The 24,449-nt window shown below is 43.5% G+C and overlaps 1 pseudogene; it reads left to right on the top strand.

The window, feature by feature from the left end:
• The first annotated feature begins 464 nt into the window (after positions 1–464).
• The window catches only part of LOC111978077 (ATP-binding cassette sub-family C member 3-like), a 75,557-nt pseudogene continuing 51,572 nt past the window's right edge, over positions 465–24,449 (top strand).

Here is a 24,449-nt window from a genome sequence, read left to right as displayed (position 1 = left end):
TATTTTACTGGGTGACTTTCACTTTTACTTGAGTCATTTTCTATTAACATAGCTTTACTTTTACTCAAGTATGAACATTTTAAGAAGTGCTAAGACGCTAATAGATGTGTAAACTCTACAAAGTTGTATTCTGTGGATGTCACTGAGTAGGCTGATACCCCATTTCATGGGTGCACCATCCATAGGTCAGGCTGTACATATAAGTAATGCCCCAAATGCAATTCTGAATTTAAATACATCCACAGTGCGATTTCAACTGATTTGTTTTGGGTAAAATGAAATAATAATTGTCTTTTGGTGAATTTGTATAACAACATTCAAACCTTGTTTAGCAATATCTAGAACATTTGTGGCATGATTCCACAATTTTTATCGGTGTGCATCAGTTTCAATGGAGTACTTTTATTTTGAAGGTAAACCGACGATTCCACAATCGTTGCTATGAATATTGTTCACAACACGCTGGTACAACCTTGGTGTGACTGTTCTCATCTAACAGCATTCTGGAGTGAAATGAGGAGAGAGAGAGCAGGAGGGTTGTTCAGAAGCAGAGTCAAACTACTATTCCAAATTAACTCAACGAGCTCCACTAACGTGTCTCTGTATGTGCGAGAACAAAATAAGTTGAAATTGACGGAGCGACCTGTTAACGCCGGGAAAGGGTAATTCGTTCGTTGTGCGGAAGCCCCTTGGACATGGAGCGCTTATGCGGACCAAAGCTCCCGTTCTGGGTAAGTAGGGCTTGTCGGATGGCAGGCAGTTGAGTTCACGGTTGTGATCACCTCGTGCATATCACAAGGATCTGAAACAAGGACGTTGTCATGGCTTCAATGTTTTCTATGTGTGAGCCGCAGAAACTGTTGTGTATAGTTTACTAATTTAACAATGTTACATGGTCTTGGTGGTTTTGGAGGTGCGCAGTTACAGTACAACCATAACCCTACAGATATAACAATGAGACAGATATCACTGGGTGTATACATGTGAAGCATACGGTTGGCGCTTCCTCTCACTACCAAATATGGTAGTGAGAGGAAGCCCACTGGCGGGCAGTGGGAGAAGATGGAACGAGAGATTTTGGCCAACATTCTGCACATTTTCTCATCAATTAAACATTTGATCTCATTTAAATATTCGGTTTCAAAAACTAGAATCAGTTATGAACAGAGTGGACTAAGTTTTGGAGACTTTACTCTTTTCCAAAGTAAAAAAAAAATATCGCGCTGTTTAGGAGTGCAAAGGCAAATTGAGTTATTGCACAGGCGCACTTCACAGAGTAGGCGTTCCGTAACAGAAATATGCGGCTGTATACTAGAACGCGCCAATAGGATATCGCTAGGACGTGCATGGCTCGTCCTCCTTGCTCCTTGCTTGCACCTCCTTGCTTGCTTGTTCTGCCCATTATGACTCATTTGTTTGCGTTGGAAACGACAAGGTGTGGTTTATCTTGCTTTAGTTATACATCTTTGAAAACTTGGTGTTGGTGATTTTAAACAAGACACCGAGCGCAGTTAAAGTGTAATAAACCAACAAGGAAATGTATTTGATCCTGGATGCTTGCGTAAACTGTAGCCAACCCATTTCAGAACAAAATGTCAAATTAGTTTTAAATATGTCTACGGCCAAATTTCATCCATGCATAATTTAACTTGATGGAGGGTGGGGCCACAAAAAATGTGAACTCATCATGAAGGGCCACAGTATACCCACATCCATACCCACCATGCAGTCAGAGCAGGCCCTAGCCTTTTACTGCCTCTGGGCGACATTCTTTCACCTTGCGTGCAAAACATTTTAGCGGAGAGAACATTTATGTTTTATAGTTCATTTCCTGGAATTCTACACATTTTGCCATGGGGCAGCGAGAAGATTTAACAATCTTGTAACTAATTTCCTGCAATTAAACACATTTTTGCCGTGGAGAGAAATGTTGGCAGTTTTTAATATGATACCTGACAGAGTGATGAACAAAATCAATGGGGGGGCCCCCCCCGGTCGGTAATTCGACCATGAATACTACTAAGTTTTGATAGCTGACTGCTAGACCAACTTACCCATCAAAAATGTTTTACTTGACATTGGCTAATTGAGTGACTGTCAGTGACTGACGTGGCAAGAGAAACTACTGATGCACAACCAAATGTCTATTCTAAGAGGAGGGAGAGTGGATGGGGAGAAATGGGAGAGTGGATGGGGAGAAATGGGAGAGTGGATGGGGAGAAATGGGAGAGTGGATGGGGAGAAATGGGAGAGTGGATGGGGAGAAATGGGAGAGTGGATGGGGAGAAATGGGAGAGTGGATGGAAGAGGGAGGATGGATGGGGAGAGATAGAGTGGTATAAGGAGAACAGGGCGTAGTCAACAAGATATGGTAATATGGGAAGAGAGTGAGAAGGATTGATGAGAAGAGACAAACATGGACAGTGAGAGAGGAAGAGGGAGGGGTGACTGGAGAGTGAGAGGGAGAGGGGATTTAGTGAAGAGGATTGAGATTAACACACAAACACACAGGTGACTGTGCAGATCAGCCCCTGCCTCGAGGATCAGCCCGAGGATCAGCCCCTGCCCCGAGGATCAGCCCCTGCCCCGAGGATCAGCCCCCTGCCCCGAGGATCAGCCCCTGCCTCGAGATCAGCCCTCTGCCTCGAGGATCAGCCCTGAGGATCAGCCCCTGTGTAGCATGTGCTCATCATACCAATGATGTTCTCAGTAAAGCAATATACGTACTGTCTGTCTCGCTTTCTGTCCCCACTCTCCATCGCTCTCTCTCCTGTGTGTGTGGTGGAATGTTAGTGAATGTACAATCGCCCCCCCCCCCCCCCCCCGCTTTATTCAGTAAACTAACCTAGAGCCCAATATTTAGAGAGTTGGGCCAACTTTGAGAATTTTGAGTATTTAGACATTCAGTAACACAGCATTATTTAAATATTCCCCATGTAATGTTAATGGGGCGCTAACAGGGCTGCCGTAGAATGTTCTAGTGTCAAGAGGATGGGAGAGGAGAGGAGGGAATCTGAAGGGCTTTACTGCAGTGCAGTGGTGGCTCCTTCGATGTGGTTTAAGGCTCCTAGGCTAGGGAGGATTATAGTAATGTCTTTGACACAGATGGACAGCATATAACGTGACACAGATGGACAGCATATAACGTAACACCTTGCCTTCAGTTCTTCACCAGTAATTGCCTCTGCTGCAACAGGTGTACTATGTATATTTGCGGTAAAGCTGATTTTATTTTGCGAGTGAACCATTTTGTACAACATCCAGTGGGGTGAGTTTTTTTTTAAGTAGAAAAGTGAGCTAAAGACACGATTCAACTTTCTTTATATTCTACAGTTGAATAGAGCTGACCTGGGCTGAACTGTGTGTGCCGTTCATTAGTCTTTAGGAAACTGGGTTCAGGACGTCTGAACTGAGAAGTGACTGAGTTCCTTAGTCGAAAGAGAGAAATGGTGACACCAGACTGAATGGTAAACATCCATGTGTGTTAAGGACATTTAATTTCAGTTTCATTCACTTCCAATTGTAGTGTATTTAAGGGAAAACTAAGTTTTTGACACAATAGATATAGAGGTTTTTAGTGTCTGTAAGCGGTCCAGTGCTGTTTGACTCGGATATCCCATGGTCACTTTAAAGGGATAGTGTGAGATTCTGGAAACTAGGGTTAAAGCAAAGAATAGAAGTCTCTTGGAATGGTTATGTTCGCTGTTCTGGTAGACTTCTAGTCATTGCGCTAACACTATTTAGCAATAGTTGCAACTTCCTTTTAAACCGCACACAGAGACATAAACATTTAATCCACGAGATTATCTGACTCTGAGTAAGTAGAAAAAGGTCTTAATTGCCAGAATCTCGCAGTATCCGTTTAAGACTCCAGTAGTGTTTTTTTTTTTACACTGTTAAGTAGTGAAATGCTGACTTGACAAAATATATTACAGTCATCATGACTCTGGCTCCCCTCGCTTTGATACAGTATTGACTTATCATTACCTCAGATGAGCTTGTGAGATTTCAGAGATGATTCACGTTTCTTTGGTTCCTTAATTAAGCAATACATCATCAACCCCTTGACTTATTCCACATTTAGTTGTGTTACAGCCTGAATTCAAAATGTGTGTGTGTGTGTGTATATATATGTGTGTGTGTGTACACTTCTTTTCTTTGGATATATCCACAATAATTAGACTGATGTATGAATCTGGCTCAGAGAAGTTGTCAGTCTGGACACATTCATTTTCTATGGCACAGTGGAGATCACAAAAACTGCACCGTTGTTGCACAGCTCATAGAGACAGGAAGCAAGGTTAAGACCACCACCCCCACTGCTGAAAATCAAATGATCAGCTAGAAGCATGGGGAAATAACATCTAGACTCTTCTTCTCTTTTCTGTTTTCAGGGGAGACGAAGGTTATGAATTGCCTGGTTGCGCTGTGGGACAGCGGAAGCGTATTGATAATTCAAATGTAACTGTTAGCAGGCATTACCAAAACGATTGTCGTGAATAACTCCCCTCCCAAATCCATTTTATAATAAGTATTGTTGAAACCACTTTTTCAGATAAAAGACTTCAGATAAATACAACACGTAAGAAAACAGAGTACAACATTCACTGGAGGTGTCTACTCCAAATGGAAATGTTAGCTTTAAAGTCATGATTCAATGTTCTTTGGCTCTAAACACTGTTTTCCAGTGTTTTTAAATCTGTGAACGCCACATGATTAATGTTTTACAGTGTATTGCTAACTGTCTGGTAGGGCAGACAGTTAGGGCAGACAGTTAGGGCAGACAGTTAGGGCAGACAGTACACAACACTGATCTGATCAGCAAATCCCCTCCGGTTACTCACTATCTGGCGATTGTATAGTGAGAGGGAGAACCCATGGTGAGGTGTGTGTTTTGTGTTAGAGAGTGAGATTGTGTAAGAGGGGGCACACGGACAGTGAAAACATGAGGGGGATCTGTGTGTGACGCGTGTGGGATGAGTGGTGTCAACAACAGTGGGATTCCATAGAAGCCTACTGTATTTTGACCTGTACTGTATATTACCAAGGCACTACCATTTGCTGTGTTTAGTTGGACAAAAGCCTGCACACCCAGTAACTCCCAGGACCAGAGTTGGGTGGAGACCACTACTTTGCAATACTGCTTTGCACTGGTCCAATTGCAACTTTAGGGACAGACTATAGGCAGTACAGACAGGCTGGCATCTGTAGATATCTTCTATGCCATTATTATGTTTATACACCAACCTTTATGCTTATGTACCAACCCCCCTATGTGCATACAACAGCAACATCATACCAATTAGGTGCATATTGTTCATAACATATGTTAAGTGCTAATTAGGGAAAGGGGGGATACCTAGTCAGTTGTACAACTGAATGCCTTCAACTGAAATGTATCTTCTGCATTTAACCCCTCTGAATCAGAGAGGTGCGGGGGGCTGCCTTAATCGACATCCACGTCTTCGGCGCCGGGGTAACAGTGGGTTAACGGCCTTGCTGAGTGAGAGGCAGAACAAGCTAAATATTTAAGCAATAAGGCCCGAGTGGGGGTGTGTGGTATATGGCCAATATACCACGGCTAAGGGCTGTTCTTAGGCACAATGCAACGTGGTCTGATATACCACGGCTTTCAGCGTTCAGGGGCTCGAACCACCCAGTTTATAAGGATCATTAGAGAACACAGATGACATCAGACAAATCATTTATGAATGCTTGCTTCTAATGCCACGATGAATAACATTTTCAGCACTGTGAAAGTTATAGAATATCCAGTTGGACATTTACATACACTTCGTTTGGAGTCATTAAAACGCGTTTTTCAACCACTCCACAAATTTCTTGTTAACAAACTATAGTTTTGGCTAGTCGGTTAGGACATCTACTTTGTGCATGACACAAGTCATTTTTCCAACAATTGTTTACAGACAGATTATTTCACTTATAGTTCACTGTCACATTTCCAGTCGGTCAGAAGTTTACATACACTAAGTTGACTGTGCCTTTAAAAAGCTTGGAAAATTCCAGAAAATTATGTAATGGCTTTAGAAGCTTCTGATAGGCTAGTTGACATCATTTGAGTCAATTGGAGGTGTACCTCTGGATTTATTTCAAGGACTACCTTCAAACTCAGTGCCTCTTTGCTTGACATCATGGGAAAATCTAAGGAAATCAGCCAAGACCTCAGAAATTTTTTTGTAGACCTCCACGAGTCTGGTTCATCCTTGGGAGCAATTTCTAAACGCCTGAAGGTACCACGTTCATCTGTACAAACAATAGTACGCAAGTATAAACACCATGGTACCACGCAGCCGTCATACCGCTCAGGAAGGAGACGCGTTCCGTCTCCTAGAGATGAACGTTCTTTGGTGCGAAAAGTGCAAATCAATCCCAGAACAACAGCAAAGGACCTTGTGAAGATGCTGGAGGAAACGGGTGCAAAAGTATCTATATCCACAGTAAAACAAGTCCTATATTGACATAACCTGAAAGGCCACTCAGCAAGGAAGAAGCCCCTGCTCCAAAACCGCCATAAAAAAGCCAAACTATGATTTGCAACTGCACATGGGGACAAAGATTGTACTTTTTGGAGAAATGTCCTCTGGTCTGATGAAACAAAAATAAAACTGTTTGGCCATAATGACCATCGTTATGTTTGGAGGAAAAAGGGGGAGGCTTGCAAGCCGAAGAACACCATCTCAACCGTGAAGCACGGGGGTGGCAACATCATGTTGTAGGGGTGCTTTGCTGCAGGAGGGACTGGTGCACTTCACAAAATAGATGGCATCATGAGGTAGGAAAATTATGTGGATATATTGAAGCAACATCTCAAGACATCAGTCAGGAAGTTAAAGCTTGGTCGCAAATGGGTCTTCCAAATGGACAATGACCCCAAACAAAGTTGTGGCAAAAGAGGTTAAGGACAACAAAGTCAATGTATTGGAGTGGCCATCACAAAGCCCTGATCTCAATCGTATAGAACATTTGTTGGCAGAACTGAAAAAGTCTGTGTGGGCAAAAAGGCCTACAAATCTGACTCAGTTACACCAGCTCTGTCAGGAGGAATGGGCCAAAATTCACCCAACTTGTTGTTGGGAGCTTGTGGAAGGCTACCCAAAATGTTTGACCCAAGTTAAACAATTTAAAGGCAATGCTACCAAATACTAATTGAGTGTATGTAAACTTCTAACCCAGTGGGAATGTGATGAAAGAAATAAAAGCTGAGATAAATAATTATCTCTACTATTATTCTGACATTTCACATTCTTAAAATATAGTGGTGATCCTAATTGGCCTAAGACTGAATATTTACTAGGATTAAATGTCAGGAATTGTGGAATAACTGAGTTTAAATGTATTTGGCTAAGGTGTATATATATATAACTTCTGACTTCAACTGTAGATGACTCATTATTTTATTCACCATGGGGAAATTCACACTCACCGTAAACACTGACTGCAGCTATTGAGCAATCTTGGCACCCAGACCCAAAACTAAGTGTTATGGGAAAAGAAACCTTTTTGTACTCAGCTGCCATTCTTTGGAATAGTCTTGCAAAGAACTTTAAATTATCTCCATGGTTGGTTTCAAGTTCTCACATAAAATGTTTTGCTAAATAGCAGTATACTTACAGTACTGTGGCTTACTTGTGTCAGCCAATGATGTATTTGCATACGGTACCTTTACAATGCAAAGTTATCAAACATGCTCACACTTCCTTTTTCCATCATAACCAGAGGGTGTGTAACATACTTTCACTATAGGGGGGGGGGATGGGAGAAGCTGCAAAGCTATGACTGTTGACATTGTGATGTGTTGATGTCAAAAGGACTATTGACGTTAATTACTAAACAACAAAGTCAACAGAGTTTGATTCCAGAATTGGTCACAATGATAAAGTGAGCAATAATGACCGGCTAAACATTTGCGTTCATTCTCTAATCAGCCTTGTCACTGGCATCAAACGAAGGCTACCATAGTGGTTAGAGCGTTGGGCCAGTAACCGAAAGGTTGCGCCGATGATGTCGATTTTTAAGGCAGCCCCCCAAACCTCTCTGATTCAGAGGGGTTAAATGCAGAAGACACATTTCAGTTGAATACATTCAGTTGTACAACTGACTAGGTTTCCTCCTTTCCCTTTGGCCCAACAGAGACATTAACTCCACTAGTGATGTGATATTTGTTCAGATGTTTGGGGGGCTGCCTTAATCGACATCCACGTCATCGGCGCCCGGGTAACAGTGGGTTAACTGCCTTTCTCAGGGGCAGAACGACAGATTGTTACCTTGTCAACTGTGGGATTCGATCCAGCAACCTTTCGGTTACTGGCCCAACACTCCTACCCTCCAAGGCTTCCTGCTGCCGCCAATAGATCAATAGTGACGCAGTCAATCTCTCCTCAACTTTGAACCAGGAGAAATGGACATGCGTGCTACTGACGATCATCTAAGTGCACAACGTGCTGCTCTGTTCTGGACTGTGCTGGTAAGAAAAGGGAAAGGGAAAGGGAAAGAGAAAGATAAGATAATTCCTAGCACAAAGAAGGCATCCGCCAGCCTGAGGGTTGATGTGCCATGCAGGCACACCCTACAGACAGGAGGGCTGGGGTGTAACACAAGTGGATAAATACTTCAGCTAACCATAGCTGTCATTCTACACACCACAACCTACCACTCACACACCACAACCTACCACTCACACACCACAACCTACAATCCAACCTACCACTCACTGTGTGGCTGTGCACTAGTGTGATCTTTACTTGAACTATTGATACTAATTGCAACACTGGGGAGGTGCCTGTTCTGGCGCAACAGACCACGTGGTACAATGACAAGCTAGCAACTTGGTTATTCAGTCACTTCATTCAGTTCAGTCCCCTCGATTTACACAACCATGCTGTGTATATTGCTTTTGTCCTGTCGTCATACTAATATGATTCAGTCTTGGCCTGCTCTTAAACCCGGGCCTGTCCTGCTCTTAAACCCGGGCCTGTCCTCCTCTTAAACCCGGGCCTGTCCTCCTCTTAAACCCGGGCCGGTCCTCCTCTTAAACCCGGGCCGGTCCTCCTCTTAAACCCGGGCCGGTCCTCCTCTTAAACCCTGGCCGGTCCTCCTCTTAAACCCGGGCCGGTCCTCCTCTTAAACCCTGGCCGGTCCTCCGCTGAAACCCTGGCCGGTCCTCCTCTTAAACCCTGGCCGGTCCTCCTCTTAAACCCGGGCCTGTCCTCCTCTTAAACCCGGGCCTGTCCTGCTCTTAAACCCGGGCCTGTCCTGCTCTTAAACCCTGGCCTGGCCTCCTCTTAAACCCTGGCCTGTTCTGCTCTTAAACCCTGGCCTGTTCTGCTCTTAAACCCTGGCCTGTTCTGCTCTTAAATCCTGGCCTGTTCTGCTCTTAAATCCTGGCCTGTTCTGCTCTTAAATCCTGTCCTGGCCTGCTCTTAAACCCTGGCTATTAAGCAGATGGGCCGAAGGTAAATGCCATTAATTCTATGTGTAACTATAGGGGATAGCTATAGTGCCGCATCCATTGATGTCAACTGGTTTATACTGGTTTAATAAGGAAGGAATGGTACATGTCCCTGTGATTTTATTTATTTGGATTTAAAATGGCATCTTAACAAAGTAACCTTGAATATCTACAAATAAATGATGACTTGCTTAGAGTATTTCCAAATATTTATACATTTTACTGTCCAGCCGGGGTCTTGGATATTTTCCATGCTATACTGAAGACCATTACAAGAACACCTGGCATGTGTATACTCAAACATGACAGAAATGGCCAAATAGACTCCACTGTCTGTCTATGACTAGAAGTGGTGGATCAGTCTGTGAGATGCAATGCATGGTACATGGATAGTGTGTGCCTTGTCTTTTGGTTTTTCGCTTCCTGCAGTAAATTATGGAAGCATTTAGCTGCCGAAATGCAAATGGTCAAATGACAAATCAATATCATGTTTGGAATTCCTTTTTCTAAGTGGATATGCTTTTTTTTTTTTTGTGACACCAATTCAAATTGAAATGCAAAAAAAATGTATTACATTATCATTTTCATGATTTGAATATGGATAATGTCTGCCCATTTTGAAAAATAAATAGCAAAGTGGGTTTATTATTTAATTTCCATGATATTATCCAGTACAATACTAACACATGTAACTTAAACTTAAATGACATTTTTCATGTTTGCAATTTCATATCATTTACATTTACATTTACATTTAAGTCATTTAGCTGACGCTCTTATCCAGAGCGACTTACAAATTGGAAAGTTCATACATATTCATCCTGGTCCCCCCGTGGGGAATGAACCCACAACCCTGGCGTTGCAAGCGCCATGCTCTACCAACTGAGCCACACGGGACCACATCCTTGTTGTGATTAGCCTGAGTTGTGACAAAAACTAAATTTAATTATCAATAATTCCTTTCCATACTGTGTGTGGTTTAAGACTTTAGTTTCCTCATTTGCTATATCGTTTTTGACTTGTGTTGATTGTCAAACGCTGCGGGAGGGGTTTGGGTAACGTGAGGCGGAAGAGGTTGGCTGTGCTTGCTGGCAACAGTCATCTTCGGTCGTGGCTGTATCGATCAATGAGGCATACGGTATCGATGTGGCGTGTTTTGGGGCTGTCCTGGCAACAACAACCAGTATGAAACTCCACAGGAAAATGAAGAACAGCCAGTGTGTGCGAGGAGTTCCTGGGAGAGGACTATAGAGCTCAGCGGAGGGGACTACTACTAGTTAGCTAATATGGCTAATTGACTATTATAAACTCAGCAAAAAAAGAAACGTCCTCTCACTGTCAACTGCGTTTATTTTCAGCAAACTTAACATGTGTAAATATTTGTATGAACACAAGATTTAACAACTGAGACATAAACTGAACAAGTTCCACAAACATGTGACTAACAGAAATGGAATAATGTGTCCCTGAACAAAGGGGGGGTCAAAATCAAAAGTAACAGTCAGTATCTGGTGTGGCCACCAGCTGCATAAGTACTGCAGTGCATCTCCTACTCATGGACTGCACCAGATTTGCCAGTTCTTGCTGTGAGATGTTACCCCACTCTTCCACCAAGGCACCTGCAAGTTCCCGGACATTTCTTGGGGGAATGGCCCTAGCCCTCACCCTCTGATCCAACAGGTCCCATCTCAATGGGCTTGAGATCCGGGCTCTTCGCTGGCCATGGCAGAACACTGACATTCCTGTATTGCAGTAAATCATGCACAGAACGAGCAGTATGGCTGGTGGCATTGTCATGCTGGAGGGTCATGTCAGGATGAGCCTGCAAGAAGGGTACCACATGAGAAGGAGGATGTCTTCCCTGTAACGCACAGCGTTGAGATTGCCTGCAATGACAACAAGCTCAGTCCGATGATGCTGTGACACACTGCTCCAGACCATGATGGACCCTGCACCTCCAAATCGATCCCGCTCCAGAGTACAGGCCTCGGTGTAATGCTCATTCCTTAGACGATAAACGCGAATCCCTGGTGAGACAAAACCGCGACTCGTCAGTGAAGAGCACGTTTTGCCAGTCCTGTCTGGTCCAGCGACGGTGGGTTTGTGCCCATAGGCGACGTTGTTGCCGGTGATGTCTGGTGAGGACCTGCCTTACAACAGGCCTACAAGCCCTCAGTCCAGCCTCTCTCAGCCTATTGCGGACAGGCTGAGCACTGATGGAGGGATTGAGCATTCCTGGTGTAACTCGGGCAGTTGTTGTTGCCATCCTGTACCTGTCCCGCATGTGTTATGTTCGGATGTACCGGTCCTGTGCCGGTGTTATACGTGGTCTACCACTGCGAGAACGATCAGCTGTCCGCCCTGTCTCCCTGTAGAGCGGCCTTGGGCGTCTCACAGTACGGACATTGCAATTTATTGCCCTGGCCACATCTGGAGTCCTCATGCCTCCTTGCAGCATGCCTAAGGCATGTTCACGCAGGGACCCTGGGCATCTTTCTTTTGGTGTTTTTCAGAGTTGGTAGAAAGGCCTCTTTAGTGTTCAAAGTTTTCATAACTGTGACATGAATTGCCTACCGTCTGTAAGCTGTTAGTGTTTAAACGACCGTTCCACAGGTGCATGTTCATTAATTGTTTATGGTTCATTGAACAAGCATGGGAAACAGTGTTTAAACCCTTAACATTGAAGTTATTTGGATTTTTACAAATTGTCTTTGAAAGACAAGGTCCTGAAAAAGGGACGTTTCTTTTTTTGCTGAGTTTGAGTTTATGTAGCTAGCTACCTGTAGTAGGCTAGATACCTAGCTGGCTATGAAGAGGCACTACAGGCTAACACTACTGGCTAACGTTAGCTAGCTAGCCAGCTACCTTCACACAAGACATCGTGGAACCTCTTGAGGTACGGTAAGTGGCTTTTTTTTGTCTTGTAATTTCACATTTGGAAGGTGCATTGAAATCATTAGCTGGATTACTAGCATTGGTTATTTTCCACTACAAATAGCTAGCAAGCTATGATGGACTGAAGTTACCATTAGTGATCCCCTGTAGAGTATGTGGCTGTTCAAAAACAAGGGAATTATCTGAAAGCGTGTCATCAGACTATATGGTCTAACGTCACATGTACAATATAACATTTAGTTGTTGTTTTTCCGGCCCAGCTCTCACACTGTATGTGTGTCTGTGTCAGCGTGTCTGTGTCAGCGTGTCTGTGTCAGCGTGTCTGTGTCAGCGTGTCTGTGTCAGCGTGTCTGTGTCAGCGTGTCTGTGTCAGGTGTCTGTTCAGCCGTGTCGTGTCTGTGTTCAGCATGTTTGTCAGGTGTCTGTGTCAGCATGTCTGTGTCAGCATGTCTGTGTCAGGTGTCGTCTGCCTGAGTGTCTGTGTCAGGGTGTCTGTGTCAGCGTGTCTGTGTCAGCGTGTGGTCTGTGTCAGCGTGTCTGTGTCAGGGGTTTTTGGTTTCTTTTGGGTGTTTTTTCCCCCCCAGGGGGCGGTGTTTTCCTGTGTCAGCGTGTCTGTGTCAGCGTGTCTGTGTCAGCGTGTCTGTGTCAGCGTGTCTGTGTCAGCGTGTCTGTGTCAGCGTGTCTGTGTCAGCATGTCTGTGTGTTAAGAGTACCAGATGTGACTGCAGGAGACTAGTTTAGCAAGTACAAGTAGTTATATCAAATCAAATGTATTCATAAAGCCCTTCTTACATCGGCTGATATCTCAAAGTGCTGTACAGAAACCCAGCCTAAAACCCCCAAACAGCAAGCAATGCAGGTGCAGAAGCACGGTGGCTAGGAAAAAACTCCCGAGAAAGGCCAGACCCTAGGAAGAAACCTAGACAGGAACCAGGCTATGAGGGGTGGAGATTATAAACAGAACATGGCCAAGATGTTCAAATGTTCATAGATGACCAGCAGGGTCAAATAATAATAATCACAGTGGTTGTCTAGGGTGGAACAGGTCAGCACCTCAGGAGTATATAGTAGTACCATATCAGGCACTACTACTTGGATATAGAGGAGGCAGAGGTTGCAAGCATAGAGGTAGGTACTGTGCACTGTATGTTTGAAAGTCATAAGGGAAAGGGGGGATACCTAGTCAGTTGCACAACTGAATGCATTCAACTAACTCTGAATCAGAGAGGTGGTGGGGGGCTGCCTTAACTACAAGTCCAATACATGTGTGTTTCTGAACGATGAACCAGGCTGTCTTGTTGACAGTACGACCTGGCGACGCAGATTACGGTTCATTTTCAGCAGGGCGCTCCTCCCTCACCTTGCCTGTTCACGTGACGCGCCACAGCCCGGTGCACCCTGGTCCAGCTTAATTAAACTCCCTCGATATACGGGCTACTCTACAACATGGTGTTGTCCACAGTAAAAATGAAATCTAATTCTATTCATATTGTAGAACCATGATCCTCTTGTATGTGCCATTTTGTTTATTGCAAGTCAAGCTTTTGTTTGCATGCCGGTAAATATTGTAAATGTTACAGTATTGAATCCCACAGGGGACAGTACCAAAGATTGTAAGGGACAAGATGATCTAGTCTCATTCTTCCAATGGTCTGCACTTGGCTACTTCCCTTCATGGACTAAAGAGCAATGGATTTGTACAATTGGTTAGTCTAGTTCAGTGTTCCTCTTTCTTGCCAAATGGGAGACAGTGAACATTGTCATTCCTACCTGTGCTATAACACCTCATTGAACTATTCAATAAGCCCACACTTGGGTAAAATGGATGAATGAATGATTGGTTATGACAACATGCACTAAACCGGCGCATACAGTTATTGTGAACAATAACAAAACAGCAGGATATCTGAATTGAATTGGACATTGAAAATCTGTGTTTTTAGGTTTCCATCCATGCTAACCTTCTTACTTTTTTTTTTGCATAATTTGTGCTCCTTTTTCACGGGCTGATGACCTATGACCTGTCTCTGGATCTGATAGAAACCGAAAAGGAATATCATCCGCAATGATAGTACTACTATTTCTAACTGTACTGATGAGGAGGAAGAGGGCAGGATTATCCATTGTCCCTGAACTGCTTGACGTGTTCAGTCAATTACAGTGCCACTTTGTTCCCACTAGTCACATGTTCAGTAACATGCTGACCAGACCGGACACGTCGCGTGCACGAGCGTTGCAAAATAAATTTAGAAATCCATGTTATTCAATTATTGCACCCACCATGCTCGCGCGCGCCAACGATAGTCTGCGACGCTAAAATAGAAGTCATTCCTATTTCTGACGCAGATCGCGCTGCAAGTCCTGCCTCTCCCATCTCCTCATTGGTTTATAGAAGCAGGTACCCACGTGCCATCTCCTCATTGGTTATACCCACGTGGGTGATTGAAAGACTAAATGTTTTGCCGGTTGTCGTGGTAATACTATGAAAGTGTAGATGCCAATCGCCATATAAGTTCAAAGATGAAAAAGGCTGGAAGGAGGAGAGATGACTAGAAACGATTCGGTTGACCGTTTTATGTGTGGATTAATTGTCGGAGTAGAGGACCTTGTGCATTTCAAGTAAAATAACAACTCAATGTTTATATACCAGGACAAATTAACTAGCAACAGCAAGCTAGCTAAATAGGATAAATTAACTAGCAAGTGCAAGCTAACTAGCTAAATTGCCATACATGTTTAGTGCTTTTCGACCTGTCCCCAAATTAATGTCATTGGTTCAGAATTTGTTTTGATATTTTAACCTGCGTGTCGTGATCGCGTTTGGTGTAGGAGAACAAAATATATTTATGCACAGCCGGTTTGGGTTCCGTGTAAGATGTCCTGCTAACATAACAACAATATAGAAATGTTCTTGCTATTCAATAAGTTTCTGCAATCCTATGTGTTGGAAAACGTTATCAAGGAAACCTACAGTAGTCGAACACTTTGAAGATAGTAACTTGTTTTGTTGAACACAGGTGTTTCTAAGAACAAGAATGACTGTTACCTTTAAGACAATGTCTCTATCACAGGTCACCAAGGGTACAGTAAGGTATATCCTTAATAAAATAATTGGTGATGGTTAATTGTGCATGTCTCTCATTTTCCAGCATAGCAAAGATTATCTGCGTTATTCAGTGTGTGTGTGTGTGTATATAGTACAGCTTCACCTCATCTTTTTCTTGTTGTCCCAGTTCATGCTAATCACAACAATGAAATTAAATGGCAAACATGAGAAATTATTTGTCATTTAAGTATTTCGTTTTTAAATGTGTTAGTGTTGTACTGGATAGTACCATGGAAATGAAATATTTAACACTCTTTGCTATTTATTTATCAAATTGGCTGACATTATCCATACTCAATCATGATAATGATAATGCAATATATAACTTTGAATTTTGTCACAAAAAATGCATACCCGTTGAGGAAAATGAATTGCATATAATTTGCGCATTAGAATTAAGTCACCCATAGACTTCTAGTTAATGTCTATGGTGATGAGAAAATGCATGATTAGGGCACACACACCCCTCATAGGTGTGTTGACAGGCAGAAACATAGCAGCTGTGTTTATCTAGGGTGGTATCTGGGGGTGGGCCTCTTCTGCTGTGTTCGCTCAAACACATTCACCACTGGCTGGTCCTGAAACACATTCACCACTGACTGGGCCTGAAACACATTCACCACTGGCTGGGCCTGAAACACATTCACCACTGGCTGGTCCTGAAACCCATTCACCCCTGGCTGGTCCTGAAACGCATTCACCACTGGCTGGTCCTGAAACCCATTCACCACTGGCTGGTCCTGAAACGCATTCACCACTGGCTGGTCCTGANCATTCACCACTGGCTGGTCCTGAAACCCATTCACCACTGGCTGGTCCTGAAACGCATTCACCACTGGCTGGTCCTGAAACGCATTCACCACTGGCTGGTCCTGAAACGCATTCACCGCTGGCTGGTCCTGAAACGCATTCACCACTGGCTGGCCCTGAAACACATTCACCACTGGCTGGTCCTGAAACGCATTCACCACTGGCTGGTCCTGAAACGCATTCATGGCAGCTGTCATAAGACTGACATAAGACTGACGTGGCACTGTCATAAGACTGACGTGGCACTGTCATAAGACTGACGTGGCACTGTCATAAGACTGACGTGGCAGCTGTCATAAGACTGACGTGGCAGCTGTCATAAGGAGTTATAACTGACTTTGACTGGCAAGTAACCTTATTTGCATACTGTATGTACACCAACCTGTAATATATTAAATTTATTTTGCCCAAATTTGATTAAAAGGACATGACCCCTGACATAAATATAATTAGACATTAATTTGTGTTCGTTATGAGTCCCAGCCTTGTTGTCCAGTCTCACTGACTCTGTTTTAATTAACTTAACTCCATTCTATGTTAAGATAGCTAACTATGACCATAGGCTATAAATACAGAAATATTCAAGATATCGTTCCGCATTCACATTTGTTACATAGTATTTAGCCTGAAGTGCAAAGAATCCTGCCTTTTCATAGAGGTCTTTTGAGGTAGACTGTGAAATAGTGATTTGTATACGCTTCACTCTTGTGCTTAGATGTAATTTTAAAGCAGTATTTGTTAGCACTGTCTGATACTACAAAACCACAAGATGAGTAGATGTGATGGTGGATCATGCTTTCTGTTGTGGCGCCAGACATTTTACCAGCAACATTTTAATTTAACGGACCCATATGCATTGGGTGAATAACCTGATTAGGGCGTCCACCCACGGTGCTCAGAATGACAGAAATCCCCTTTAGATGATGGTAATTCATTTTAACAGTACATGAACGTCTAGGATGTAACGATGTGCGGTAATTCTTACCTAATTCTGATGAGCACTTTGAAGATGTTAGAATGACTGTCCACATTAACTTTTCCTCAGACAACAAGACAAGTAACGAACATCAAAATCACTAGCCTGTCAATCTACTGTCCCCCATAGAAGAAAAAGTTGATCTATTCTATTGGTCAGCTTGTAGAGAAATAAATAGTCTATTCCAAATAGACTCTGGGACAGTTGTGGGAAAATATATCCCCAAATTTAGAACAGCCTCAATTTGTCGGGGCATGGACTGTACAAGGTGTCGAAAGCATTCCACAGGGATGCTGGCCCATGTGGACTCCAATGCTTCCCACATTACTGTCAAGTTGGCTGGATGTCCTTTGGATGGTTGACCATTCTTGATAAACACAGGAAACTGTTGAGCGTGAAAAACCTAGCTTTCTGTATTTTAATTTCAGCTTGGATCCTTTTCAAGAAGACATGCAAAAACGATTTGAGCATATTATTTAAGCAGCATGTGATTAAATATGCTGAGTTTGAGAGTAGTGCTGTTTTGTTTAAGTATCTCAAGAAGCTTCCCAATGTCTCCTTGAGTTGCTCTACTTAGTTCTTAGTGTCCATGATGCAACCCAACCCCCAAAGCTGTGCTTTTTCCCTCCATGGAAGTCTACAGGACTATCTATATCTACGTAATAAGTAAAGTAGCAACCGTAGAAGTTGTAATGAGGCAAAAGATTTTTACGTCCTGCGTGCATGTGTCCCCCTCTCGGCTCTTGAGCCAGCTGATGTCATGCAACATTCCACACGGTTAAACATGACCTGGGGTCAGGGGTCAAGACAGGAGAAAAGTGTCTTGACTACTGATAATATACAATACTGGTGGTCTGGGAGGTCAAACAAGACCTGGGTAAGTTCTTCATGACACCCTATTCCATAGGCTCGTACAGTGCTCTACTTGCGTCCATCTTGTCCTCATAGGTTCTGACTATAGGGTAACTCAGATTGTCCTCATAGGTTCTGACTAAAGGGTAATTCTGATTGGCCCCGCTGGATATTTGTTTGATTTGACATTAACAGGGTATTGGTCTCATCCCATTGGTCGCCATCTTATTTGATTCCAGGTAGCCAATCAGACGCTCCACACAGACAGCCCAGACCTGCCGGAGTGTTTCCAGCTGTCAGTGCTGTCATGGCTGCCGTGTGTGTACCTGTGGCTGGCTTGCCCCCCCTACCTCTTCTACCTCCAGAGGAACAAAATGGGTTACATCATGATGTCCGTCCTCAACAGAGTCAAAACGGTGAGGGACCATACCATTCACTGGGCTGCTGTCTCTGTCGCTCTCGCTCTCTCTGTCTGTCTCTGTCTGTCTCTCTGTCTGTCTCTCTGTCTGTCTCTCTGTCTGTCTCTGTCGCTCGCTCTCTCTGTCTGTCTCTGTCTCTCTGTGTCTCTGTCTCTCTGTGTCTCTGTCGCTCGCTCTCTGTCTGTGTCTCTGTCTCTCTGTGTCTCTGTCGCTCTCGCTCTCTCTGTGTCTCTGTGTCTCTGTCTGTGTCTCTGTCTCTCTGTGTCTCTGTCGCTCTCGCTCTCTCTGTGTCTCTGTCTCTCTGTGTCGCTCTCTGTCTCTCTGTGTCTCTGTCTCTCTGTGTCGCTCTCGCTCTCTCTGTTTCTCTCTCTTTCCCAGGACATGGACATATCTGATATGGGCAGAAAGTTAAAATTCTTGTTAATCTAACTGCACTGTCCAATTCTACAGTAGCTTTACAGTGAAAGAATACCATGCTTTTGTTTGAGGAGAGTGCACAGTTATGACCTTTTTTAGAATGTATTAATAAACCAATTAGGCACATTTGGGCAGACTTGATACAACATTTTGAACAGAAATGCAATGGTTCATTGAATCAATCTGAAACATTGCACATACACTGGCCCAAATATAAATTGCGCCTAACATGGAATGGTACATTATGGCCTTTCTCTTGCATTTCAAAGATGATCTAATGTGTTATATTCTCCTACATTCATTTCACATTTCCACAAACGTCAAAGGGTTTCCTTTCAAATGGTATTAAGAATATGCATGTCCTTGCTTCAGGGCCTGAGCTACAGCCAGTTTGATTTGGGTATGTCATTTTAGGCGAGGGGGGGAAAAAAAGAAGAAAAAAAAGGTCAGATCCTTAAGAGGCTTTAATTAATCCATGATAAGGGAATAGTGGGAATGTTTATGAGACAGGCTAATGACCAGTACTGGGAAACGGACCAGACATACATGGTTCTCTCTGTCTCCGTCTCTCTCTGTCATTCTCGATGCAATCCTGTTTTATGCCTGAGATTAATTTCCTGTGTCGTGCCCATATTAGATTAGTTAGTTAATCCACGATAAGGCAATAGTGGAAATGTTTATCAGACAGGCTAATGACCAGTACTAGGAAACGGAGCAGACATGCATACAAGCTTGTCCAGACACTTGAGATGTGTTTTGAACAAATGACTCCTGCTCAGTTTTTGGTCTCTTTCTCTCCCTCTCCTCCTCTAGGTAATTGCGTTGGTGTTGTGGATCGTGTGTTGGACAGATCTTTTCGCCACCTTCAATGAGTTGCACCAGGGGGACACACATCCGCCCATCTACTTCGTTACCCCGCTGGTGGTCGGCATTACCATGGTACGCAACCAACAGGACGTGGCGTTGTAAACATACAGTACAGCATTCAACTCACTTCCTGGAAAAATACCTTTATTTTTGGGGTCTTGTTGCTTAGCGACAGTTCAACATTTACTGGGGTGGTCCAAATTAGGGGAGGGTTGTCTTCGTTTTTTGTGTTTAAAAAAAGAAAAATGTATTGGTCACGGGAGGGTAGTGTGTTTCTATTGGGCACAGGGGAGGGTAGTGTTTCTATTGGCACAGGGGAGAGGGTAGTGTGTTCTATTGGCCACAGGGGGAGGGTAGTGTGTTTCTATTGGGCACAGGGGGAGGGTAGTGTGTTTCTATTGGGCACAGGGGGAGGGTAGTGTGTTTCTATTGGGCACAGGGGGAGGGTAGTGTGTTTCTATTGGGCACGAGGGGAGGGTAGTGGTTGTTTTTATTGGCACAGGGGGGTAGTGTGTTCTATTGGGCACAGGGGGAGGGTAGTGCTGTTTTCTATTGGGCACAGGGGAGTAGTGTGAAAACACAGGGTGTTTTTTTTCCCTGATTTACATTTGCCCTTTTGGCATGTTTTACATATATCTTTCTTCCATCCTAGCCACATTTCGTAATCTGCTTTGCATGCACCTCCTCTATATCAAGGTGTTTTGGTACTTCCCTTATGGACTCTCTACAGTCTAACTTTACTAACCAGTCAGGCCAATATATCTACCAGTCTAACTAACTTTTACTATACCACAGGCCAATATAAGTCTACCAGTCTAACATAACTTTTACTAACCCAAGGCCAATATAGTCTACCAGCGTCATAACTAACTTTTACTATACCACAGGCCAATATAGTCTACCAGTCTGTTCTCTCCTGCCCTCTATCCACCATTCATAGTAACAATAGTCATAGGTGGATAGTTTGTCCAGATCTGCTATAGGCTAACTAGCATACACATGTTTCAATATGAATCCACACAAATAGGAATAGCTGCTCGGCCGCTGAGATGAAAGAACAGTGAGACACGCAGCTCAAGAAGCTCCGATACGAGCGGCTATTCCTCGCGCACCTAAAACCTACCGCTTCAAACCACGATATCCAAGTGCCCAAAGTCGGTATGCTTTGCTTATTGGTTGTGTTGTGGCATTGGGAGGGTAGTCCCCAAAGAAACCTTGTTGGTGTAACATTCGGTGCATATAGTACATTTTATATAATTATAAAATATAGAATCAAAATGCTGAACATCTGACTTCCTCCTAGCTGATGATCGTCTGCAGACGGCTCTCATCGTAGTGTAATGAAACAGGCAGGGAGAGTGAGTTTGTCCGTGGTGGTCGGTGAACCCTCAACCTTCTGGCCCGTAGTTCTGCATGGTATCGACTGGGCCACAAAAGCAATGCTGAAGGGGCAAAGTTGATATCCACGTTTATAAACACAGGGTCACTACAGTTATTGTTATTTGTGGCCATAGACATTATTTAGAGTTAATTCTAGGGGGGGGTTGTGCGTGAGGGGGGTGCATGAATACATAACTTGTCATAGAGTCAATCCAATCCATCATGTATGTATCGTTATGTTGGTAGATGATTGTCATTGTATACCAGTAGCCTTAACAGTATGCTACACTATAGAAAGTAATCCTATTGAGTGTGCTGTTATTCACAGGCATCATTGTGGAGCAGTTGCTGTGTTGGCTCACAATGGTTTCTCTCTCTCTCTCTCTCGCTCGCTCGCTCGCTCTCTCGCTCGCTCTCGCTCTCTCTCTCTTTTTATATTTTTTTTATATATATATATACCCTATGCATGAAGGAGAGAGAGCTGAGCAGAGATGATCCTGCCATGCCCTTTGTATTTCTGTGCTTATCTAAATCGTGTTAACTCAACCCCTCCCTCTCCTCTCTCCCTCAGTTGCTAGCTACGTTTCTGATCCAGTTTGAGAGGTTGAGAGGGGTCCAGTCTTCAGGGATTCTTTTTATATTCTGGTTCCTGTCGGTGCTGTGTGCCATCGTACCTTTCCGCTCCAAGATCCTACAGGCCAAGGTGAGATCAAGGTTTCTCCTAACTTGTACTTTCTGATGTCTCTATCTGCCTCCAGCTCTCTCCTTCATCCCTTGCCTCTCTCTAAAGGTGTTTACCGCCCCCCCTCCTCCATCCTCTTCTCCCTCTCCTCCCTCCTTTCCTAGCTAAAGAACTTACGGTTGTTTAGGCAAGGACGTTGTTTTGGGGGTTAGGCAGGGACGTTGTTTTGGGGGTTAGGCAGGGACGTTGTTTTGGGGGTTAGGCAGGGACGTTGTTTTGGGGGTTAGGCAGGGACGGCGCCCACACCTAACCGCCAAAAATACACGTATTTTACACATAACCATTTTTGGGAAGGAACAACTAATTTCACTTATATTGTACATTAATCATTTGTCATATTTTATAGAAATCCTGGAAACCAGGCGACTGCGGTTTGTTACTTTAAATCCATGGATGAGGAAGGCCTGCAAGAAGATGGCGTTTTAATTTTTGCCTTTCAACAAAGCTAGTTTGATGATCAACATCCTAGCCCACACAACCCACCTTAGAGCAAAGGAAGCCTCGCAAGAGCAGAAACACTTTATCCTACATTCATTCCATTCAGCCTGTGATTTCTGTTTTAACATTAACACATGGGACTAATGCAATTTGTTAACCTGAAGTGAATGGCATGCTGGTTGACATTTCAAGGTGCACAGTAGAAAAAACACCTGCCACTTGCACTTGTATGCATCTCGATAGTATAAAGTCCGCTTCCTCTAATCTTCCTCTTCTTCTTCTTGCACCCAAATTTGGAAAAACATTTAGGATAAGCTAACTGACAATAGTTTCCTTTCACCTGTCACAAGTCATTCACAGATGGAGGAAATAAGTTGCGAGAAGGAGAAGGCCCACTTTCAGAACAAATTGAAATACAGAGTCACCAAACTGGAGATCAGACAGCTCAGGGATTGGGACGGTACCAACCCGTGGATAATGGGAGGCCTGGCTTCTCCACCTCGCCTGTTGGCTTTGGTGCCCCCCTCCGCGGAAGGTTATTGTAGATGCGCTTGTAGTGGGTTGTAAACAGCCACGCCGCCAGCAATTTCTTTGGCATAGGACTGTCCAACAACGTACTTACACAGGTAGGCATAGATCTGAATAAGACAATTTGGTAACACTTACATAAAGCATCCACCACACTGCACATGATGCAGCTATCATACAAGCACCAATTCACACACCACACAACCGACACTCTTCACTAAATAAGCATCCAAAGACACCCTCGCTTGACAATGTTCATCACTTTATCCATAATCTTTTGATGGGCCACCACACTGATATTGATTCTCCAATTCAAAAAACGATATCAAGCCATTTTTTTCGATAGTATCTAGTTAACTCGAAGAATGTCCCACATAGCTGAACCAAATCAACACATAAATACCTTAACTTGCCTAAACTGATATTAGACCATTCATTAATAACACCAGACATCTCATCCTACCAGCCAATTACATCAGCTAATAACTACTTAAAAGCATTATATCCTACAAAATCGGCTCTAATTTCACTATTATGGGACTACTCGTTGATACTTCGTACAAAACGTTTGTTTTGGATTTGAATTTCGCCCAGAGAAGAACTCACACTTTAATCCCCAGTCCCACAATCGCCCTTTCAACTCCATAAATGTTCTACCCTGTAAAACAACACAACAGGTAACTCGGCGAGGAGTTGCCTGACACGTCATATATCGCCTTAAATTGTATACCGCTCTAATGTGAGCACTAAAAAATATGCCCTTGATTCGCCCTATCGTGAGAGTAATATCGGTGTCTATGATGAATCCTCATAACACACTCTGTCATGAAATTAACGTTGTCTGTTCTCATGACTCAGTTTAATATTGACTTCACATGTCCCTGTCTGTTAGGATGCTTTTGTCGCTCATGCCACACCGCTACTAACGGAGTTTCTATTGTGCTTTCAGATGGTATGGCGGATGTTACACAAAAGCCCGGTAAAGTATAACTAACACGGATGAACTGAAACCACCGTTGTCTGATGAGATCAGCTATAATTCTTATATGTTAGGTTATATTTGTTAGATTATGTGGTATCTCTTAGCACTGATAGGACATTGCCTAACGTTAGCTGGCAGGGGTTAGTAATTGCCAGTCGTTTCGCATAACCAGTAGATACTGCTATACGCTTCGCACTCTCTCACATTGTCACTCTCCATCGAGTGATTATTCTCTGGGCTATATTCACCTTCCGACTTAAAGCCTTGCGAGTATAATGCAGTCTCATAATGACCTGCTCATCCTTGTGCAATGGTTACTATGTCTAATGGTAAAAAACGCCATATTACCTGACCCTCCATACCCGCTATATAAGTCTATAATCACATACACACCATCCTGTATTACCATATACTTTTTAAAAGTCTGTTAGTTTTATTGGATAGAGAGAGATAACGGTGAAAGATAAGAGGAGGTGTGCATTGAACATCAGAAGTGCAGGCAGCGCCGGCATTAGAACCGGAATGCACACACACACACACACACGACACACGCACAACACACACACCA

Source organism: Salvelinus sp. IW2-2015, linkage group LG18, assembly GCF_002910315.2.
Source record: "Salvelinus sp. IW2-2015 linkage group LG18, ASM291031v2, whole genome shotgun sequence".
Classification (NCBI taxonomy): domain Eukaryota; kingdom Metazoa; phylum Chordata; class Actinopteri; order Salmoniformes; family Salmonidae; genus Salvelinus; species Salvelinus sp. IW2-2015.
Note: the sequence above shows the minus strand (reverse complement) of the source record. Positions and strands in the feature narration are given on the sequence as shown.